This window comes from Neovison vison, chromosome 2 (assembly GCF_020171115.1).
Source record: "Neovison vison isolate M4711 chromosome 2, ASM_NN_V1, whole genome shotgun sequence".
Lineage (NCBI taxonomy): Eukaryota > Metazoa > Chordata > Mammalia > Carnivora > Mustelidae > Neogale > Neogale vison.
Genome location: NC_058092.1, coordinates 45,218,032 through 45,236,462, shown reverse-complemented (window position 1 = coordinate 45,236,462; position 18,431 = coordinate 45,218,032).

Below are 18,431 nucleotides of genomic sequence, written 5' to 3'. Positions count from 1 at the left end.
GTGTTCTCAGTATAGATGAGCTTATCCTGAGGCCTAGCACATTTGGAAAGTGTGGACTTCTTTCTGCTTATAGTCTAGGGTGTTTCCCTAGGGAGACAGAAGTTTCTAGATCTCAAGTTTCCATATTGCTGTCTAGCCTTAAATGTTTTCTCCTTGATTTCACTGGTTAATATGCTATACAATTGGGCTCAATTGTCCTCTTCCACATGACCAGCCAGCAACACAGAAAAAATTTTGAAATCTTTCTACCTGAAAGAGTAAGAGTAAGTGGCCAGACTTCACAACTCCCAACACAGTGCTCCATGGCATCTCAAAATAGAAGGACCTGTTTCTCTGGGCCTTCTAGGTCTGGCCTGAGTGTTAGAGCCACTTCAGTTCTTGCCTGGAAGAGTGTGATGCAAATCAGGCCAAAGCAGGGACTCCTGCTGCACAGCTTATGAATGCACGTGTTGGCACAGGAAGCAACCGGGTTCTTATTTCTACTGTGAAGCTGTGTGTCACAGGAGACAGGGAGCGCTAAGATTCTGGGAGAGGTATATGAAATCTTCCCATGCAGTTGGAGTTTCTCATCAGGCTTCCGATACTTGTATCTTTTTTTTTTTTCTATTTTGTCTACATCTAAACCAGAATGAATCATTTCTGACTGAATGGTGGTTATAATAGTTATGAGGTCAGTTTCCTTTACTATTGTGACTGGTGAAAAATTGTAGTATCCATCAGGGTAACTATTACCCACACTGACAAGACTGTTTAATAACTAACTTGCCAATTTCTTAGTTTTTTTTTTTTAAATTTCTTAGTGTTCCAGAATACACTATTTATGCCAATTTTTAACTTATAGGAGTATTTCTATCTTTAATTATAAAAGAAAACTATTGGGCAGAATATTGGGAAAATAACACACGTAGTATAGGGAAAGGCCTGTCTAAAATGTGCAAGCATGTTTGTATTCTGGTATCCAAGACATAAACCCTAATGTTGAAGAAATATCCCATTGTTTTGATGATTCTAAAAGACAAAAGAGCATAGGGGTGAATGGGCCATAGCCTTGTTCAACCTAGACATAAGCTAATTGCACACCTCTATAGACCTTCTTTTCATTCTTATTATCTGTGGCCCAGTAAGAAATCTTGAAGAGCCTAACATTCCCACTCTTAGAACTTAAAACCTTCTGTGAGCCGAAGGGGCATGTGCACCCGAATGTTTATAGCAGCAATGTCCACAATAGCCAAACTATGGAAAGAACCTAGATGTGCATTAACAGGTGAATGGATAAAGAAGATATGGTATATATACACAATGGAATACTATGCAGCCATCAAAAGAAATGAAATCTTGCCATTTGTGACTGTGGATGGAACTAGAGGGTATTATGCTTAGTGAAGTAAGTCAGAGACAATTATCATATGATCTCCCTGATATGAGGAAGTTGAGAGGCAACGTGGGGTGTTTGGGGGGTAGGAAAGGAATAAATGAAACAAGATGGGATTGGGAGGAAGACAAACCATAAGAGACTCTTAATGTCACAAAACAAACTGAGGGTGGTGGGGAGGAGGCGGGTAGGGAGAAGGTGGGGGGGGGTTATGGACATTGGGGCGGGTATGTGCTATGGTGAGTGCTGTGAAATGTGTAAACCTGGCGATTCACAGACCTGTACCCCAGGGGCTAATAGTACATTATATGTTTATAAAAAAATAAAACAAAAACCCTTCTGTGAGCGAATAGAGATGTTCAAGTGCAAGAGGAAAAATAGGTGTTTGGCATCTGTAGAAGGATTATTGAACATTCTTAGCCTTGTGGTTGAACAGTAGAAAATTTTTTGTCTTGAGGGTCCCATTTTTTGAATATCCCATAAAAACTAGAACTAGTATTTCTAAACCATACTGCTTACAAACTAGAAAATACCATGTACTTTAAGATTTAAAAAAGTTAACCAGACTAAGCTATCAACAAAAAAAAACCTTATGGTAGAGATTATACTCTATTCTGATACATATATCTTAATCCTAGGAATTGCTGAAATATCAAGTGTTTGGTCTAAAGGGACACAAAGGTCACTCTATCTCATGGTGACCTAGTCCCTTGTCTTTAAAGCCTGAAGCTTCTCATGGTTCTGAGAAGTATTGAGGGTGGTTTTTATGGAAAATGACCTGGACTGAGGCTTGTATTGGTCCTGGATTCAAGTTCAATAGTCCCTTGCTCTGTCCTGTTAGTGGTAAAGTTGTAATCTGTATAACAGGAAGAAGTGTTCCAGCTCCATTCAAATCTAAACTATTGGCGGGTGGGTGAAGTTTCCGCACCATGTGATAAGCCTTCAAAGGCTATAGGTTCCCATCCATGACACTTCCCAGATGGGCACAATGTCTGAAAGTTGTTGTCAATAGCTCAGACCTGCCTTTGAAAAGTGGTTCTCATGTTTCAGGAATATATCAGGCTGATTCTGTTGTTACAGCCAGAAAATACATGTAGAAGAATGTAAATCTTCCTATTTTACTAGACCAAATAGACTACTTCTAGTCTCTTATATGTATATAATCCCAACCTGGACCAATGATCCTATTAAGTATTCCAATTTGTGAATGCCTTACTTTGGGTTCTCTCTCAGAAGTAGAACAGGAGACAGGGATTTAGACGCAGATAGCATAAAGTAAGGGAAGAACAGGTAGTGTGAGGGGAAAGAACAAGAACATAAGGGTGTACTATTGAACTCCTGACACAGTGCACTTCTACCTTTGTTCTACCCTTGCCTGACTTTATTTCCTGAGATTTCCTGGAGCCTCCTTAGAGCCATGGTTGAAGCACTTCAGGTATTAATAGCAATAAAGACAGTCTGGACATGTTATCTAGGAAATAAGACAACTCTTGAATGCTTAACCTGGGACTGTATTGGCCATACCTGTAAAGAATAAAGGGGAGAAGGGAGAATGGGTCAGAAGAGACTTTGGAGTATATAGCAAGTATGACACCAGAAACCAGAAAGAAGAGGCAGAATTAATGAACAAACTTTGGGGATGTCCCTTAGCTGAAAAAAACTTTCTCAGGTACACACTGCTGTCTATGATTGCCTTAAAGGAGTTCTGAGCCAGTGTGCGGTCATTGGCTGGGAGGATTCTTAGGAGAATGTGGCCTCAGTGAATGCTATAGCAGATTTGAAAAGGCAGCAACTGGAGAACGTCTCTACCAACTCCTCCTTGCAGATGATTCTCTTGAAGGAAAATTTGAACATCACAAATCCCTGGCACCAGGGATTACCTCTTGGGTGGATAAATAGGTTAGGCACATGCTTGAGAAGTAATTCCTCTTTGGTCTCTTGGGCTCAAGGAAGCATGAGTTGCTAAACTTCTTGAGGACCCACCCAGATATCTTCAGTTTTTACAGGAACCCATGTTTTTCCAGACAGAGCCTTGATGTTAACCTCAATTCCAGCTCCTTAGCTGAGCATGCAATATTTCAAGACCGATTTCTAAGTTGACCTCAGTCTTCTGCTTTTATGAAGGAAATAAGGGCCTTTTTGGTAAATTATCAGATATGCCTCCACCATATACCCTTTACCTGTTTGTCAACCATTCTCATGTACTCTATCCCTCTGCAGAACATTGACTCCATTTAGGACCAAGTAGCCATCTCTGCTAGCCCTCTAGATAATGTTAACCTGTACTGTTTAATGCTTGTATCCTTGCATTGCCAATAGCATTATCCCATAGGGTGATACTCTCTCAAGTCCCCAGCAGTGAAATATTTAGTAATTGCACCAGCCACTGTATGCCTGATATTTTCATTGACTACCTTTCATTGATTATCAAACCCATCATACTGCTTATTCTCTTGAACCACTCCCATTACAGTGTCCATCTAAGTCTTCTAAGGTACAAGCATTAAGATGGAGGATGTATTGAGGGAAATTCCTGTAAAGGATGAAAAGAGTGAGCAGGAATAGATGGAGTTCAATGCTGGTCTGAGAGGAAGCAAGTTTTGGGCAGAAAGGAGATTCAGTTTCAAGATAGCTCTGAGACATTCTCAGGTAGGCCATTAATAGGGCAAAAATTATCCATAGAGGATTCTTCTAGTTTAGTAGTTTACATCCACAAACTTCTGAATTCTGTGTCTATAGAAAGAATTACTGAGAAATGAACATTCCTAGCCTTGAGGTTCCACTTTGAAAATGTTTCATTAGAACTGAAATCATCAGTATTTTTTCAATAACTTTCCAAAGCTCTAAAGTACAATACCATGTACTTTAAGCTTAAATGTTGATACTCTAAGTACCAAACAACTTACATATAACATGCTATACATATCTTAATCCTAGAAATTAGAATAATTTAATAATAAATGCTTGATCTAAAGAGACCCATAGATTATCCTATTTGGTGACCTATCCTCATGACTTTAAAACCTCAGGAGCTCTAAGGTTCTGAGAAATAGAACTACCAAAGAGGGCCTTAAGGAAAAACTGGACTGAGGCTTGGTCCTGGAATCAAGTTTAATAACCATCTTCTTGTCCTGTTAGTGGCAAAGTTGTAATCTGAAAGGAGAGGTACTAGCTCCATTCCAATTCAGTCTACAGGAGGATTGAGATTGTGGAAAGCTGTAGTATATCCTAGATGGATTAGAAGCACTGAGTCCTACGGTTGATTATTGAATCTTAACAGAACCAAAGTAGTGTGCTAGAGAGACAAACCCTAGAAAAGCCATCAGGACTTTGGGTAGTGATTAGAAGTCTAGATAAGATTTCTGCAAGATTTCTTGGCTGATATATAATACCAGTCAATGTACTCTCCTCTCATATACCCTCTGTTTGCAACCATGAATATTTCAACAGTGGGGAGTGGGCTACCTTTTGTCCACGAACCAAAAATGAGGACTTCATTGCCAGGCACTTGGCAAGGGATCCAATTCCATAATCCTGTCTTGGTAGGGTCCCCTGTCTCCCAAAAAACTGGACCTTAGTGCCCCAGCCACGTTGTCACTGGGCAGTAGCCCTTTGGATGTATGTTATTGGTGCAGATGTAGAGATGGAGTTCAGAGCAACTACTGGACCCATTGGTCAATTTCATCTCTGAAATAGGTTTGTGGCATTCAAGGGAATCCTGTGTAAGGAAATCATGCTTCCCACATTTCTATTTATAGATGACTGTGTAGCTCTAAAAGTACATTTTTAATCTTTCTCCGAATTCCTTACCAAGTCCTCAGACCTGAGTAAAGGAATTGGTTCATCTTCATAGACTCTAGATAGATTAAGCTGCTCAAGGGTAAAAGGTTGATAATCTATGGATTCATATCAACTTTGAAGTATGACACTGGGAGCACTTGAATTTGTCCACCCTTTGTGGGCAGACCTATTTCCTATGCTCTTCTGACTTCAATCAGAGTGAAAACATTTGTAGGTAAAAGTGCCCCTGAGTATGTCTTTGTCTTTGAGCCTCTCTGAGAGTAACCATGGCTTAGGACATGCTGGTAGGGCCCTTTGAATTATTTTTCACCTCCATTGCTGTGAGGCTCAGATGTAATGACACAGAAGCCCTGAGAAATGAAATGTGAGTATGTGAATCGACCACAATGCTTCTGGGTCAGAAAGTCAGGGCTTTACATGAAAACCAAGTAACGATATCTCCCCAGATGACTTTTTAACTTTGTTAGGTGACCTATGTCTAAGTTAGCATCCATAAGATTAGAAGGATATTATAAGTTAAGGTGCTCCATAAAAGTCACCAGGTGGAACTACTTTGGGGGAAATAAGGATGTAAGGATGGTGGGAAGAGACTTTGAAATGCTTCAGATGTCAGATATGCATCGCAGGAGAAAAAGAATTGGGTAGGAGAAGACCTAGACTACAATACAGTTATGACTGGGTTATCCTATTGGTTGGCCAAAACTTTCTCATCGTTTGTCTAGAACAGTCTTGCACCAGACAGGAATGTCCATATTCTTATAACCAGGCCATGCTCGGTCACTAGTTTTGAGCATCCCAAGAATGTGGCCTGTGTGGACTCTGTTGCAGTTTAGAGGGGCAGCAGCTAGAAGATGCCCCCCCCCATCTAGTTTTCACATGATTCTCTTGAAAGGAAATCTGAACAGTACATCCACATGACACCAGGAGTTACTACACTTCTGTGGAGAAACAAATTTGGGAGGTACATGTTTGAAAAGACATTCTTCCTTGGTTCCTTTGGGCTCAGGGAGGTTTGAAGGGTTAGAATGATTAAGGACCCACTCAGGTGTTTCCACTGTAAGGTAAGAGCATCTTTGTAAGATAGTAGAGATGCCCTTATATTTAGTAACAATCTGGCCCTTAGTAACAACCTTCAGTTACTTAAAAAACAAACAAACAAACAAACTATAGAATATTCAGCTTAGGAACAGCTAGCCATCTTTGCTGTCCTAGATATTTCTTATTGCCCCCCATCAGGCAGTGATCTTATTACCAAGATGCCAATAGCAACCTCTCCTAGCAGGAGATTTCTCTAGATAACAAGCAGTAAAATCTCAGCAACTGGGCAACCACTATGATCTTGAGATTTTTCTACATACCCCACACTCCATTGGAGACCTTGAAACCTCATCGTATCTCCCAATCTCTTAGATTATTCCCATTACTGTCTGTCCAGGTCTTCTGACAAGAATGTCAAGATGGACTCAAATGGTTAAGAGGTTTGAGAGCAATGCCTGAGGAGGATGAAAAGAATGAGCAGGAATTGATGAGGTTTCATGCTGGTGTAATACATAAGAGAGAGGAAGACTGGGTAGAAAGAGAATTGGATTAAAGGAAGCTCTAGGAAAGTCTCAGCCAGGACATCATGGATTTCCAGGGCAAAAGCTGTAGAAGGATTCACATACTAAGCAAGAATGATCCAGGTTTAGTAGCCAGTCATGCTTAATTACTGAGTGTGAGCAACCTGGTAGGGAAAGTATAATCCCTTGTATAATCTAAGGAATTTGGAGATGTGGCTGTTGGAGGTTATCACCATCCTCATAGGACCTTCTGTTGATGTTTCTGCTACTACAGAGTCCAGTATTCCTAGGTCTTCAGCCATGAAAAATGGATAAAGTGTGATCAGATAGTATTGATGACTGCATAACTGAAGATATCATTTACTAAGAGCATAATCTATTCTTTTCTTTTGTAATTTTTTATTTTTTTCAGTGTCCCAAGATTCACTGTTTATGCACCACACCCAGTGCTCCATGCAATATACGCCCTCCTTAGTACCCACCACCAAGCTCACCCAACCCCCACACTCCTCCCCTTCAAAACCCTCAGTTTGTTGCTCACAGTCAACAGTCTCATGGTTCATCTGCCCCTCTGATTTATCCCAGCTATTTCTCTCTCAATGTCCTCCATGTTATTCCAGAGCATAATCTATTCTAAAAATTCTCAGAAAGCACAAAACTAAGGGAATGTCTATACTGCCTAGAGCAATCTATACTTTTAATGCCATTCTGATCAAAATTCTACCGGTATTTTTCTCTTTTTTTTTTCATATTCTTTTTTTTCCAATTTATTTATTTTCAGAAAAACCGTATTCATTATTTTTTCACCACACCCAGTGCTCCATGCAAGCCGTGCCCTCCATAATACCCACCACCTGGTACCCCAACTTCCCACCCACCCACCACTTCAAACCCCGCAGATTGTTTTTCAGAGTCCATAGTCTCCCACGGTTCACCTCCCCTTCCAATTTACCCAAAAGCACATACCCTCCCAAATGTCCATAACCCTACCCCTCTTCTCCCAAACCCCCTCCCCCCAGCAACCCACAGTTTGTTTCGTGAGATTAAGAGTCATTTATGGTTTGTCTCCCTCCCTATCCCATCTTGTTTCATGGATTCTTCTCTTACCCACTTAAGCCCCCATGTTGCATCACCACTTCCTCATATCAAGGATATCATATGAGAGTTGTCTTTCTCCACTTGACTTATTTTGCTAAGCATGATACGCTCTAGTTCCATCCATGTTGTCGCAAATGGCAAGATTTCATTTCTTTTGATGGCTGCATAGTGTTCCATTGTGTATATATACCACATCTTCTTGATCCATTCATCTGTTGATGGACATCTAGGTTCTTTCCATAGTTTGGCTATTGTGGACATTGCTGCTATAAACATTCGGGTGCACGTGCCCCTTTGGATCACTACGTTTGTATCTTTAGGGTAAATTCCCAGTAGTGCAATTGCTGGGTCATAGGGCAGTTCTATTTTCAACATTTTGAGGAACCTCCATGCTGTTTTCCAGAGTGGTTGCACCAGCTTGCATTCCCACCAACAGTGTAGGAGGGTTCCCCTTTCTCCGCATCCTCGCCAGCATCTGTCATTTCCTGACTTGTTGATTTTAGCCATTCTGACTGGTGTGAGGTGATATCTCATTGTGGTTTTGATTTGTATTTCCCTGATGCCGAGTGATATGGAGCACTTTTTCATGTGTCTTTTGGCCATCTGGATGTCTTCTTTGTAGAAATGTCTGTTCATGTCCTCTGCCCATTTCTTGATTGGATTATTTGTTCTTTGGGTGTTGAGTTTGTTAAGTTCTTTATAGATTTTGGACACTAGTCCTTTATCTGATATGTCGTTTGCAAATATCTTCTCCCATTCTGTCAGTTGTCTTTTGGTTTTGTTAACTGTTTCCTTTGCTGTGCAAAAGCTTTTGATCTTGATGAAATCCCAATAGTTCATTTTTGCCTTTGCTTCCCTTGCCTTTGGCGATGTTCCTAGGAAGATGTTGCTGCAGCTGAGGTCGAAGAGGTTGCTGCCTGTGTTCTCCTCAAGGATTTTGATGGATTCCTTTCTCACATTGAGGTCCTTAATCCATTTTGAGTCTATTTTTGTGTGTGGTGTAAGGAAATGGTCCAATTTCATTTTTCTGCACGTGGCTGTCCAATTTTCCCAACACCATTTATTAAAGAGGCTGTCTTTTTTCCATTGGACATTCTTTCCTGCTTTGTCAAAGATTAGTTGACCATAGAGTTGAGGGTCTATTTCTGGGCTCTCTATTCTGTTCCATTGATCTATGTGTCTGTTTTTGTGCCAGTACCATGCTGTCTTGATGATGACAGCTTTGTAATAGAGCTTGAAGTATGGAATTGTGATGCCACCAACTTTGGCTTTCTTTGTCAATATCCCTTTGGCTATTCGAGGTCTTTTCTGGTTCCATATAAATTTTAAAATTATTTGTTCCATTTCTTTGAAAAAGATGGATGGTACTTTGATAGGAATTGCATTAAATCTGTAGATTGCTTTAGGTAGCATAGACATTTTCACAATATTTATTCTTCCAATCTTTCACAATATTTATTCTGAAGCTCTAGCTTCAGAGCATTGTGGTCTGAAAATCCAGGAGCATGGAACGTTTTTCCATTTCTTTGTGTCTTCCTCAATTTCTTTCATGAGTACTTTATAGTTTCCTGAGTATAGATTCTTAGCCTCTTTGGTTAGGTTTATTCCTAGGTATCTTATGGTTTGGGGTGCAATTGTAAATGGGATTGACTCGTTAATTTCTCTTTCTTCTGTCTTGTTGTTGGTGTAGAGAAATGCAACTGATTTCTGTGCATTGATCTTATATCCTGACACTTTACTGAATTCCTGTACAAGTTCTAGCAGTTTTGGAGTGGAGTCTTTTGGGTTTTCCACATAGAGTATCATATCATCTGCAAAGAGTGATAATTTGACTTCTTCTTTGCTGATTTGGATGCCTTTGATTTCCTTTTGTTGTCTGATTGCTGAGGCTAGGACTTCTAGTACTATGTTGAATAGCAGTGGTGATAATGGACATCCCTGCCGTGTTCCTGACCTTAGCAGAAAAGCTTTCAGTTTTTCTCCATTGAGAATGATATTTGCGGTGGGTTTTTCATAGATGGCTTTAATGATATTGAGGTATGTGCCCTCTATCCCTACACTTTGAAGAGTTTTGATCAGGAAGGGATGCTGTACTTTGTCAAATGCTTTTTCAGCATCTATTGAGAGTATCATATGGTTCTTGTTCTTTCTTTTATTGATGTGTTGTATCATATTGACTGATTTGTGGATGTTGAACCAACCTTGCAGCCCTGGGATAAATCCCACTTGGTCGTGGTGAATAATCCTTTTAATGTACTGTTGAATCCTATTGGCTAGTATTTTGGTGAGAATTTTTGCATCTGTGTTCATCAAGGATATTGGTCTATAGCTCTCTTTTTTGATGAGATCCTTGTCTGGTTTTGGGATCAAGGTGATGCTGGCCTCATAAAATGAGTTTGGAAGTTTTCCTTCCATTTCTATTTTTTGGAACAGTTTCAGGAGAATAGGAATTAGTTCTTCTTTAAATGTTTGGTAGAATTCCCCCGGGAAGCCGTCTGGCCCTGGGCTTTTGTTTGTTTGGATATTTTTAATGACTGTTTCAATCTCCTTACTGGTTATGGGTCTGTTCAGGCTTTCTATTTCTTCCTGGTTCAATTTTGGTAGTTTATATGTTTCTAGGAATGCATCCATTTCTTCCAGATTGTCAAATTTGTTGGCGTAGAGTTGCTCATAGTATGTTCTTATAATAGTTTGTATTTCTTTGGTGTTAGTTGTGATCTCTCCTCTTTCATTCATGATTTTATTTATTTGGGTCCTTTCTCTTTTCTTTTTGATAAGTCTGGCCAAGGGTTTATCAATTTTATTAATTCTTTCAAAGAACCAGCTCCTAGTTTTGTTGATTTGTTCTATTGTATTTTGGTTTCTATTTCATTGATTTCTGCTCTGATCTTTATGATTTCTCTTCTCCTGCTGGGCTTAGGGTTTCTTTCTTGTTCTTTCTCCAGCTCCTTTAGGTGTAGGGTTAGGTTGTATACCTGAGACCTTTCTTGTTTCTTGAGAAAAGCTTGTACCGCTATATATTTTCCTCTCAGGACTGCCTTTGTTGTGTCCCACAGATTTTGAACTGTTGTATTTTCATTATCTTTTGTTTCCATGATTTTTTTCAATTCTTCTTTAATTTCCCGGTTGACCCATTCATTCTTTAGAATGATGCTGTTTAGTCTCCATGTATTTGGGTTCTTTCCAAACTTCCTCTTGTGGTTGAGTTCTAGCTTCAGAGCATTGTGGTCTGAAAATATGCAGGGAATGATCCCAATCTTCTGATACTGGTTGAGTCCTGATTTAGGACCGAGGATGTGATCTATTCTGGAGAATGTTCCATGCGCACTAGAGAAGAATGTGTATTCTGTTGCTTTGGGATGAAATGTTCTGAATATATCTGTGATGTCCATCTCATCCAGTGTATCATTTAAGGCCTTTATTTCCCTGTTGATCTTTTGCTTGGATGATCTGTCCATTTCAGTGAGGGGAGTGTTAAAGTCCCCTACTATTATTGTATTATTGTTGATGTGTTTCTTTGATTTTGTTATTAATTGGTTTATAAAGTTGGCTGCTCCCATGTTGGGGGCACAGATATTTAAAATTGTTAGATATTCTTGTTGGACAGACCCTTTGAGTATGATATAGTGTCCTTCCTCATCTCTTATTATAGTCTTTGGCTTAAAATCTAATTGATCTGATATAAGGATTGCCACTCCTGCTTTTTTCTGATGTCCATTAACATGGTAAATTATTTTCCACCCCCTCACTTTAAATCTAGAGGTGTCTTCGGGTTTAAAATGAGTTTCTTGGAGGCAACATATAGATGGGTTTTGTTTTTTTATCCATCTGATACCCTGTGTCTTTTGATTGGGGCATTTAGCCCATTAACATTCAGGGTAACTATTGAGAGATATGATTTTAGTGCCATTGTATTGCCTGTAAGGTGACTGTTACTGTATATTGTCTCTGTTCCTTTCTGATCTACCACGTGTAGGCTCTCTCTTTGCTTAGAGGACCCCTTTCAGTATTTCCTGTAGAGCTGGTTTGGTGTTTGAAAATTCTTTCAGTTTTTGTTTGTCCTGGAAGCTTTTAATCTCTCCTTCTATTTTCAATGATAGCCTAGCTGGATATAGTATTCTCGGCTGCATGTTTTTCTCGTTTAGTGCTCTGAAAATATCATGCCAGCTCTTTCTGGCCAGGTCTCTGTGGATAAGTCAGCTGCCAATCTAATACTTTTACCATTGTATGTTACAGACTTCTTTTCCCAGGCTGCTTTCAGGATTTTCTCTTTGTCACTAAGGCTTGTAAATTTTACTATTAGGTGACGGGGTGTGGGCCTATTCTTATTGATTTTGAGGGGCATTCTCTGAACCTCCTGAATTTTGATGCTCGTTCCCTTTGCCATATTGGGGAAATTCACCCAATAATTCTCTCCAGTATACCTTCTGCTCCCCTCTCTCCTTCTTCTTCTTCTGGAATCCCAATTATTCTAATGTTGTTTCATCTTATGGTGTCACTTATCTCTCGAATTCTCCCCTCATGGTCCAGTAGCTGTTTGTCCCTCTTTTGCTCAGCTTCTTTATTCTCTGTCATTTGGTCTTCTATATCGCTAATTCTTTCTTCTGCCTCATTTATCCTAGCAGTGAGAGCCTCCATTTTTTATTGCACCTCATTAATAGCTTTTTAAATTTCAACTTGGTTAGATTTTAGTTCTTTTATTTCTCCAGAAAGGGCTTTTATATCTCTGGAGAGGGTTTCTCTAATATCTTCCATGCCTTTTTCAAGCCCGGCTAGAACCTTGAGAATTGTCATTTTGAACTCTAGATCTGACATATTACCAATGTCTGTATTGATTAGGTCCCTAGCCTTCGGTACTGCCTCTTGTTCTTTTTTTTGTTGTGAAATTTTCCGCCTTGTCATTTTGTCCAGCTAAGAGTATATGAAGGAGCAAGTAAAATACTAAAAGGGTGGCAACAATCCCAGGAAAATATGCTTTAACCAAATCAGAAGAGATCCCAAATCATGAGGGGGGATTTCTCCCCCCTCACGATTGGGTGAGGGATCTCCTCTGATTGGGATCTCTTCTTATTTGGGGATAAAAAGTTGTTCTAAAAGAAAGAAAGAAAAAAAATTTAAAAAAGAGATTGAATTAAAAATTCAATCAAGAATTTAAAAAAGAGATTGAAGAGATTGGGATCTCTTCTGATTTGGGGATAAAAAGAGGTTCAAAAATAAAGAAAGAAAAAAAAAGAATTAAAAAAAACGAATAAAGAAAAGTATAAAAAAGAATATATATATATAGATAGATATAGATATAGATAAACTAGTTTAAAAACGTTAAAAAAGAAAAGGGCAAAAGTTAAAAAAATTTTAGCAGAAGAAGAGAAAAAAAATGAAAAAGAAAAAAATTAAATTAACTGCAAGACTAAAAATTCACAGGGAGAAAGCCATGAGTTCTGTGGTTTGTTTTCTCCTCCTCTGGAATTCTGCTGCTCTCCTTGGTATTGAAACTGCACTCCTTGGTAGGTGAACTTGGTCTTGCCTGGATTTCTTGTTGATCTTCTGGGGGAGGGGCCTGTTGTAGTGATTCTCAAGTGTCTTTGCCCCAGGCGGAATTGCACCGCCCTTACCAGGGGCCAGGATGAGTGATCCACTCGGCTTTGCTTTCAGGAGCTTTTGTTCCCTGAGCACTTTCCGTAGAGTTCCGAAGGACGGGAATACAAATGGCGGCCTCCTGGTCTCCGGCCCGGAGGAGCCGAGAGCCCGGGGCCCTGCTCCCCAGTGCGCCCTCAGCAAACAGCTCCTAGTAACTCCCGTCTGCCTAACCTCCGGCCGCGCTCCGAGCTCACCGAGCCTGCGACTGGCTCAAGGCAACACCGAGCTGTGAGCTTACTGTCGGCTCTGTCTCTGTAGCCGGCTTTTCCATTCCAATATCCGCAAGCTCTGCAACACTCAGACACCCCCGATCCCTCTGTGACCCCGCGAGACCTGAGGCCACGCCGACCCCACGTGGGCTTTGCCCCAGTTTAGCCTCTGGAGCGATGTCTCTCAGCGGAACAGACTTTTAAAAGTCCTGATTTTGGCTGTCAGACACATGAAAAAATGTTCATCATCATTAGCCCTCAGGGAGATTCAAATTAAAACCACATTGAGATATCACCTTACACCAGTTAGGTTGGCCAAAATTAACAAAACAGGAAACAACATGTGTTGGAGAGGATGTGGAGAAAGGGGAACCCTCTTACACTGTTGGTGGGAATGCAGGTTGGTGCAGCCTCTTTGGAGAACAGTGTGGAGATTCCTCAAGAAATTAAAAATAGAACTTCCCTATGACCCTGCCATTGCACTCCTGGGTATTTACCCCAAAGACACAGATGTTGTGAAAAGAAGGGCCATCTGTACCCCAATGTTTATAGCAGCAATGGCCATGGTCGCGAAACTATGGAAAGAACCAAGATGCCCTTCAACAGATGAATGGATAAGGAAGATGTGGTCCATATACACTATGGAGTATTATGCCTCCATCAGAAAGGATGAATACCCAACTTTTGTAGCAACATGGACGGGACTGGAAGAGATTATGCTGAGTGAAATAAGTCAAGCAGAGAGAGTCAATTATCATATGGTTTCACTTATTTGTGGAGCATAACAAATAGCATGGAGGACAAGGGGCATTAGAGAGGAGAAGGGAATTTGGGTAAATTGGAAGGGGAGGTGAACCATGAGAGACTATGGACTCTGAAAAACAATCTGAGGGGTTTGAAGTGGCGGGGGGGGTGGGAGGTTGGGGTACCAGGTGGTGGGTATTATAGAGGGCACGGCTTGCATGGAGCACTGGGTGTGGTGAAAAAATAATAATGTTTTTCTGAAAATAAATAAATTGGAAAAAAAAAAAAGTCCTGATTTTGTGCTCCATTGCTCCGCCGCTTGCTGGGAGCTAGCCCCTCCCCCCAGGGTCTATCTTCCCATCGCTTTGGATTCTCTTCTCCGCCAGTCCTACCTTTCAGAAAGTGGTTGTTTTTCTGTTTCTAGAATTGCTGTTCTTCTCTTCGATCTGCCGATGGATTTGCAGGTGTTTGCAATCTTTAGATAAGCTCTCTAGCTGATCTCCTGCTAGCTGAAGTAGTCTCAGCCTGCTACTTCTCCGCCATCTTGACTTCTCCCCTTCTACCGGTATTTTTCAAAGAGCTGGAGCTAATAATCCAAATATTTGTATGGAATCAGAAGAGACCCCAAACTGCTAGGGAAATGTTGAAAAAGAAAAACAAAACTGGGGGCATCACGTTACCTGATTTCAAGCTTTACTACAAAGCTGTGATCACCAAGACAGCATGGTACTGGCATAAAAACAGACATATAGACCAGTGGAACAGAGTAGAGAGCCCAGATATGGACCCTCAACTCTATGGTCAAATAATCTTTGACAAAGCAGGAAAAAATATACAGTGGAAAAAAGACAGTCTCTTCAATAAATGGTGCTGGGGAAATTGTACAGCTATATGTAGAAAAATGAAACTCGACCATTCTCTTACACCATACACAAAGATAAACTCGAAATGGATGAAAGACCTCAACATGAGACAGGAATCCATCAGAATCCTAGAGGAGAACATAGGCAGTAATATCTTCGATATCAGCCACAGCAACTTCTTTCAAGATATGTCTCCAAAGGCAAAGGAAACAAAACTAAGGGAATGAAATAACACAGTAACTAATTCCAGTCAAAGACTAGAAGCACCAGATCTTAGAATCAAGACATGACATAATGCCACTTAGCCACTGTTGATCATCCTCTATGACTAGCCATGGATGTCAGACTTTAAGAATTCACAAGTCCAAGGGAACTGAATTAAAATACCATCCATTTTTTCTAGAATATTCTATAGATGTTAGCTTATCCAATTTAATAATGCAGTTGACTGGTGATTATCTCAATTCAGTAGCTGGCAACAGTTTGTGAGATCAGCTTGAAGATCTTGAATCCAGGCCACCTCTTGATCTTGCTATCCCCACAATCCCAGGATTTTGATTTTTAAACATATCACAGAAAATACTCCTTGCTGTACCTAAAGTTCTTAGTCCTGACATAAAGTATTTTTAAAAAAATGGGGGATGTTGGACTATCAGGATGGAAAAACCCACCAGATGACTATCCCACAGAAAGGCCCAGTAGTCACTCTGTTTACCAAATAATAAGCAGTGTACCATTGAGGAGTAACTAGCATAATTGAGAAACTCACTGGTGGGTGTTCTCTGTACTCCAGGGGTAAAAACAAAATGACATTACAAATCTAGACTTTTCAAAGGCAGTGTGGATGATACAATCCAGAAACCATGAAACTAGCAGCAGTGCTTAACCATCACACAAAGGTAGGGACAATTATTACAATGAGACATATCAATAGGGAGGACATAATGGAGAATGGTTACCAGATCAAGGTGTCCCTAGGGGCAAGATGCCTGGACAGGCAATAATAGCAAAGCTTGATCTATGAAAACAGAAGGAATCAGGCATGAATGATGATGATAAAAATAGCTGTGATAAGAGTTCTGACCTTTTGCCAAGTTTCTAGACCTGGAAACTGAGGTCTAATAGAGACTGAATTTCCCAGGAAGAAAGATCCTAGAACACCGTGGCAATTATTCTTAGTGGTAATTTCTTATTTCACCAAAGGAACCTAAATGTAATAACTGGGATCACCAACACTGGGTATTTCTCCCCAAACTTTTCGTGACTACTAAGCACAGATTCTAAGACAACATTGCTATCTGGAGATTCAAAGAAGAATCATCTGTTAGGTTACACACTGGGCCAGGTCATTCAGTTCTGACACAAGCTCAGGATCCACAGATCTACTCAATGGTCAATTTTCTAGTACCTGACTGCATAAGTGGAATGAAAATGCTTGGTCACTGGCTGAATCCCATCACAGTTTTCGTAGCTGGTAGAATAAGAACTATCATTATGATTATGGCCATTAGAGGGTAAGATTTAGAAATTTTCTTTTGGTCAGGATCTGTATTAAATATGTCTTTGAAAAAAAATGGAAAACTTAAGTACTACCATCTAAAAATAAGAGCATCATTTCAAAAAATAAGATGAAAATACACAGGGAAGCAAACCATAAGAGATGATTAATTCTAGGAAATAAATAGAGGCTTTCGGGAAGGGAGATGGGTGGATGGAAGGGATAATTGGGTGAAGGAGGGCCCTTGATATAATAGAGAACTAGATGCAACTGATGGGTCACTAAATTCTACCCCAGAAACTAATAATATAGTATGTGTTAACTAAATTCAACTTTAAAAATTAAACATACATTGAAAGAAAAATTAGCATCATTTTACCATGGTTTCCTCAAACCGTCAGTGTGAACCATTCAAAAGCCAAGTTCCAGAATAAAGTTCCTGGAGAAAAGATTACTGTAAATTCAATTCAGTAGATGAAGTATTTTGCTTTATAACTGGATAATACAGTCTCAGGTACACAGCCCTGGGACAAGGTTATACATGTTTGTTTTCCTGAAGCTATATTCATTCTCTGTCTCAAAATCTAAAGGACCCAGTACCTTCCAGAACACCATACTGATTTGCCCAGAAAACAAGAACTGGTATATACATTGGAGGCATACCAGAGGGTAAAAGTTAACCAATGAAGATTCAAGGGCCTGTCATTTTAATGAAGTTCTTAGTCTAGTGGGACACACCAGAACATGACCTCAAAAGATACCCCTTACCATGAAGAAAGAAGCACAATCCATGGCTGAAACGCCTTGCCGGGTTCTAGAGGCAGCATATGCTACCCTTAGGAGTGACATTTTGACTCATATGCCAGATTACACAGAAGGCTGCCAGCTTTGAGTGGTGCCCAGAGTTGGGAAGGGCCCTGCTACTTGAGCCATATGACCTGGCATATCCTAAGGTATTAAAGATACCTGTGATGGAAGAAAAACATGTAGAACCAATAGCACATTCTAACAATCACAACCTAGACCTCTGGTGTTAAAACAAGGCCATGCCTTCTGTCTTTATAGCTTTGGAAAAAGAGCAGAGTATGCTATTAGACCAAATAGCACCTTATCCCGGGACACAAAAGGACAGTGTGGCCAGAACAGTCTATTCAGAGCAGAGGGCTGTTGAACTGAAGTCCTAAATCAGGTCAGCAGTAACCCATCATAAAATGGAAGCTATACACCCAGGATCAAACACAAGTAAGCTATAATTTTGTGGTCCAGCATATCATGTCATTCACAAATGTTTCAGGGATAATTCTCCCTAAGCTCATGCCTAGAGTCATATAGGGGATTTCTTGTTATCAGCTAACAGAAGTAAAAAGATGGCATTTGGACCCAGATGGGTCATCCCATATGGGTCATTCCATATGTGGCTACAAAGGACTGCTAAACTCAGCTACTGGAGAGAAGAAAAACCCTTCTAAGTGAGTAGAGCTTTGAGGGGTATACATAGATCCACACTTTGGGAAAGATGTAACTTAGAGTTAAATATAGAATCATGAGTTGTGGCAAATGACCTGGGTAGCTAATGGGGAAGCTGGAAGCAAAAATGTTGAAAGATGAGGGTGAGGAGGTCTGTGGGTGTACACGTGGGAATGGACATAA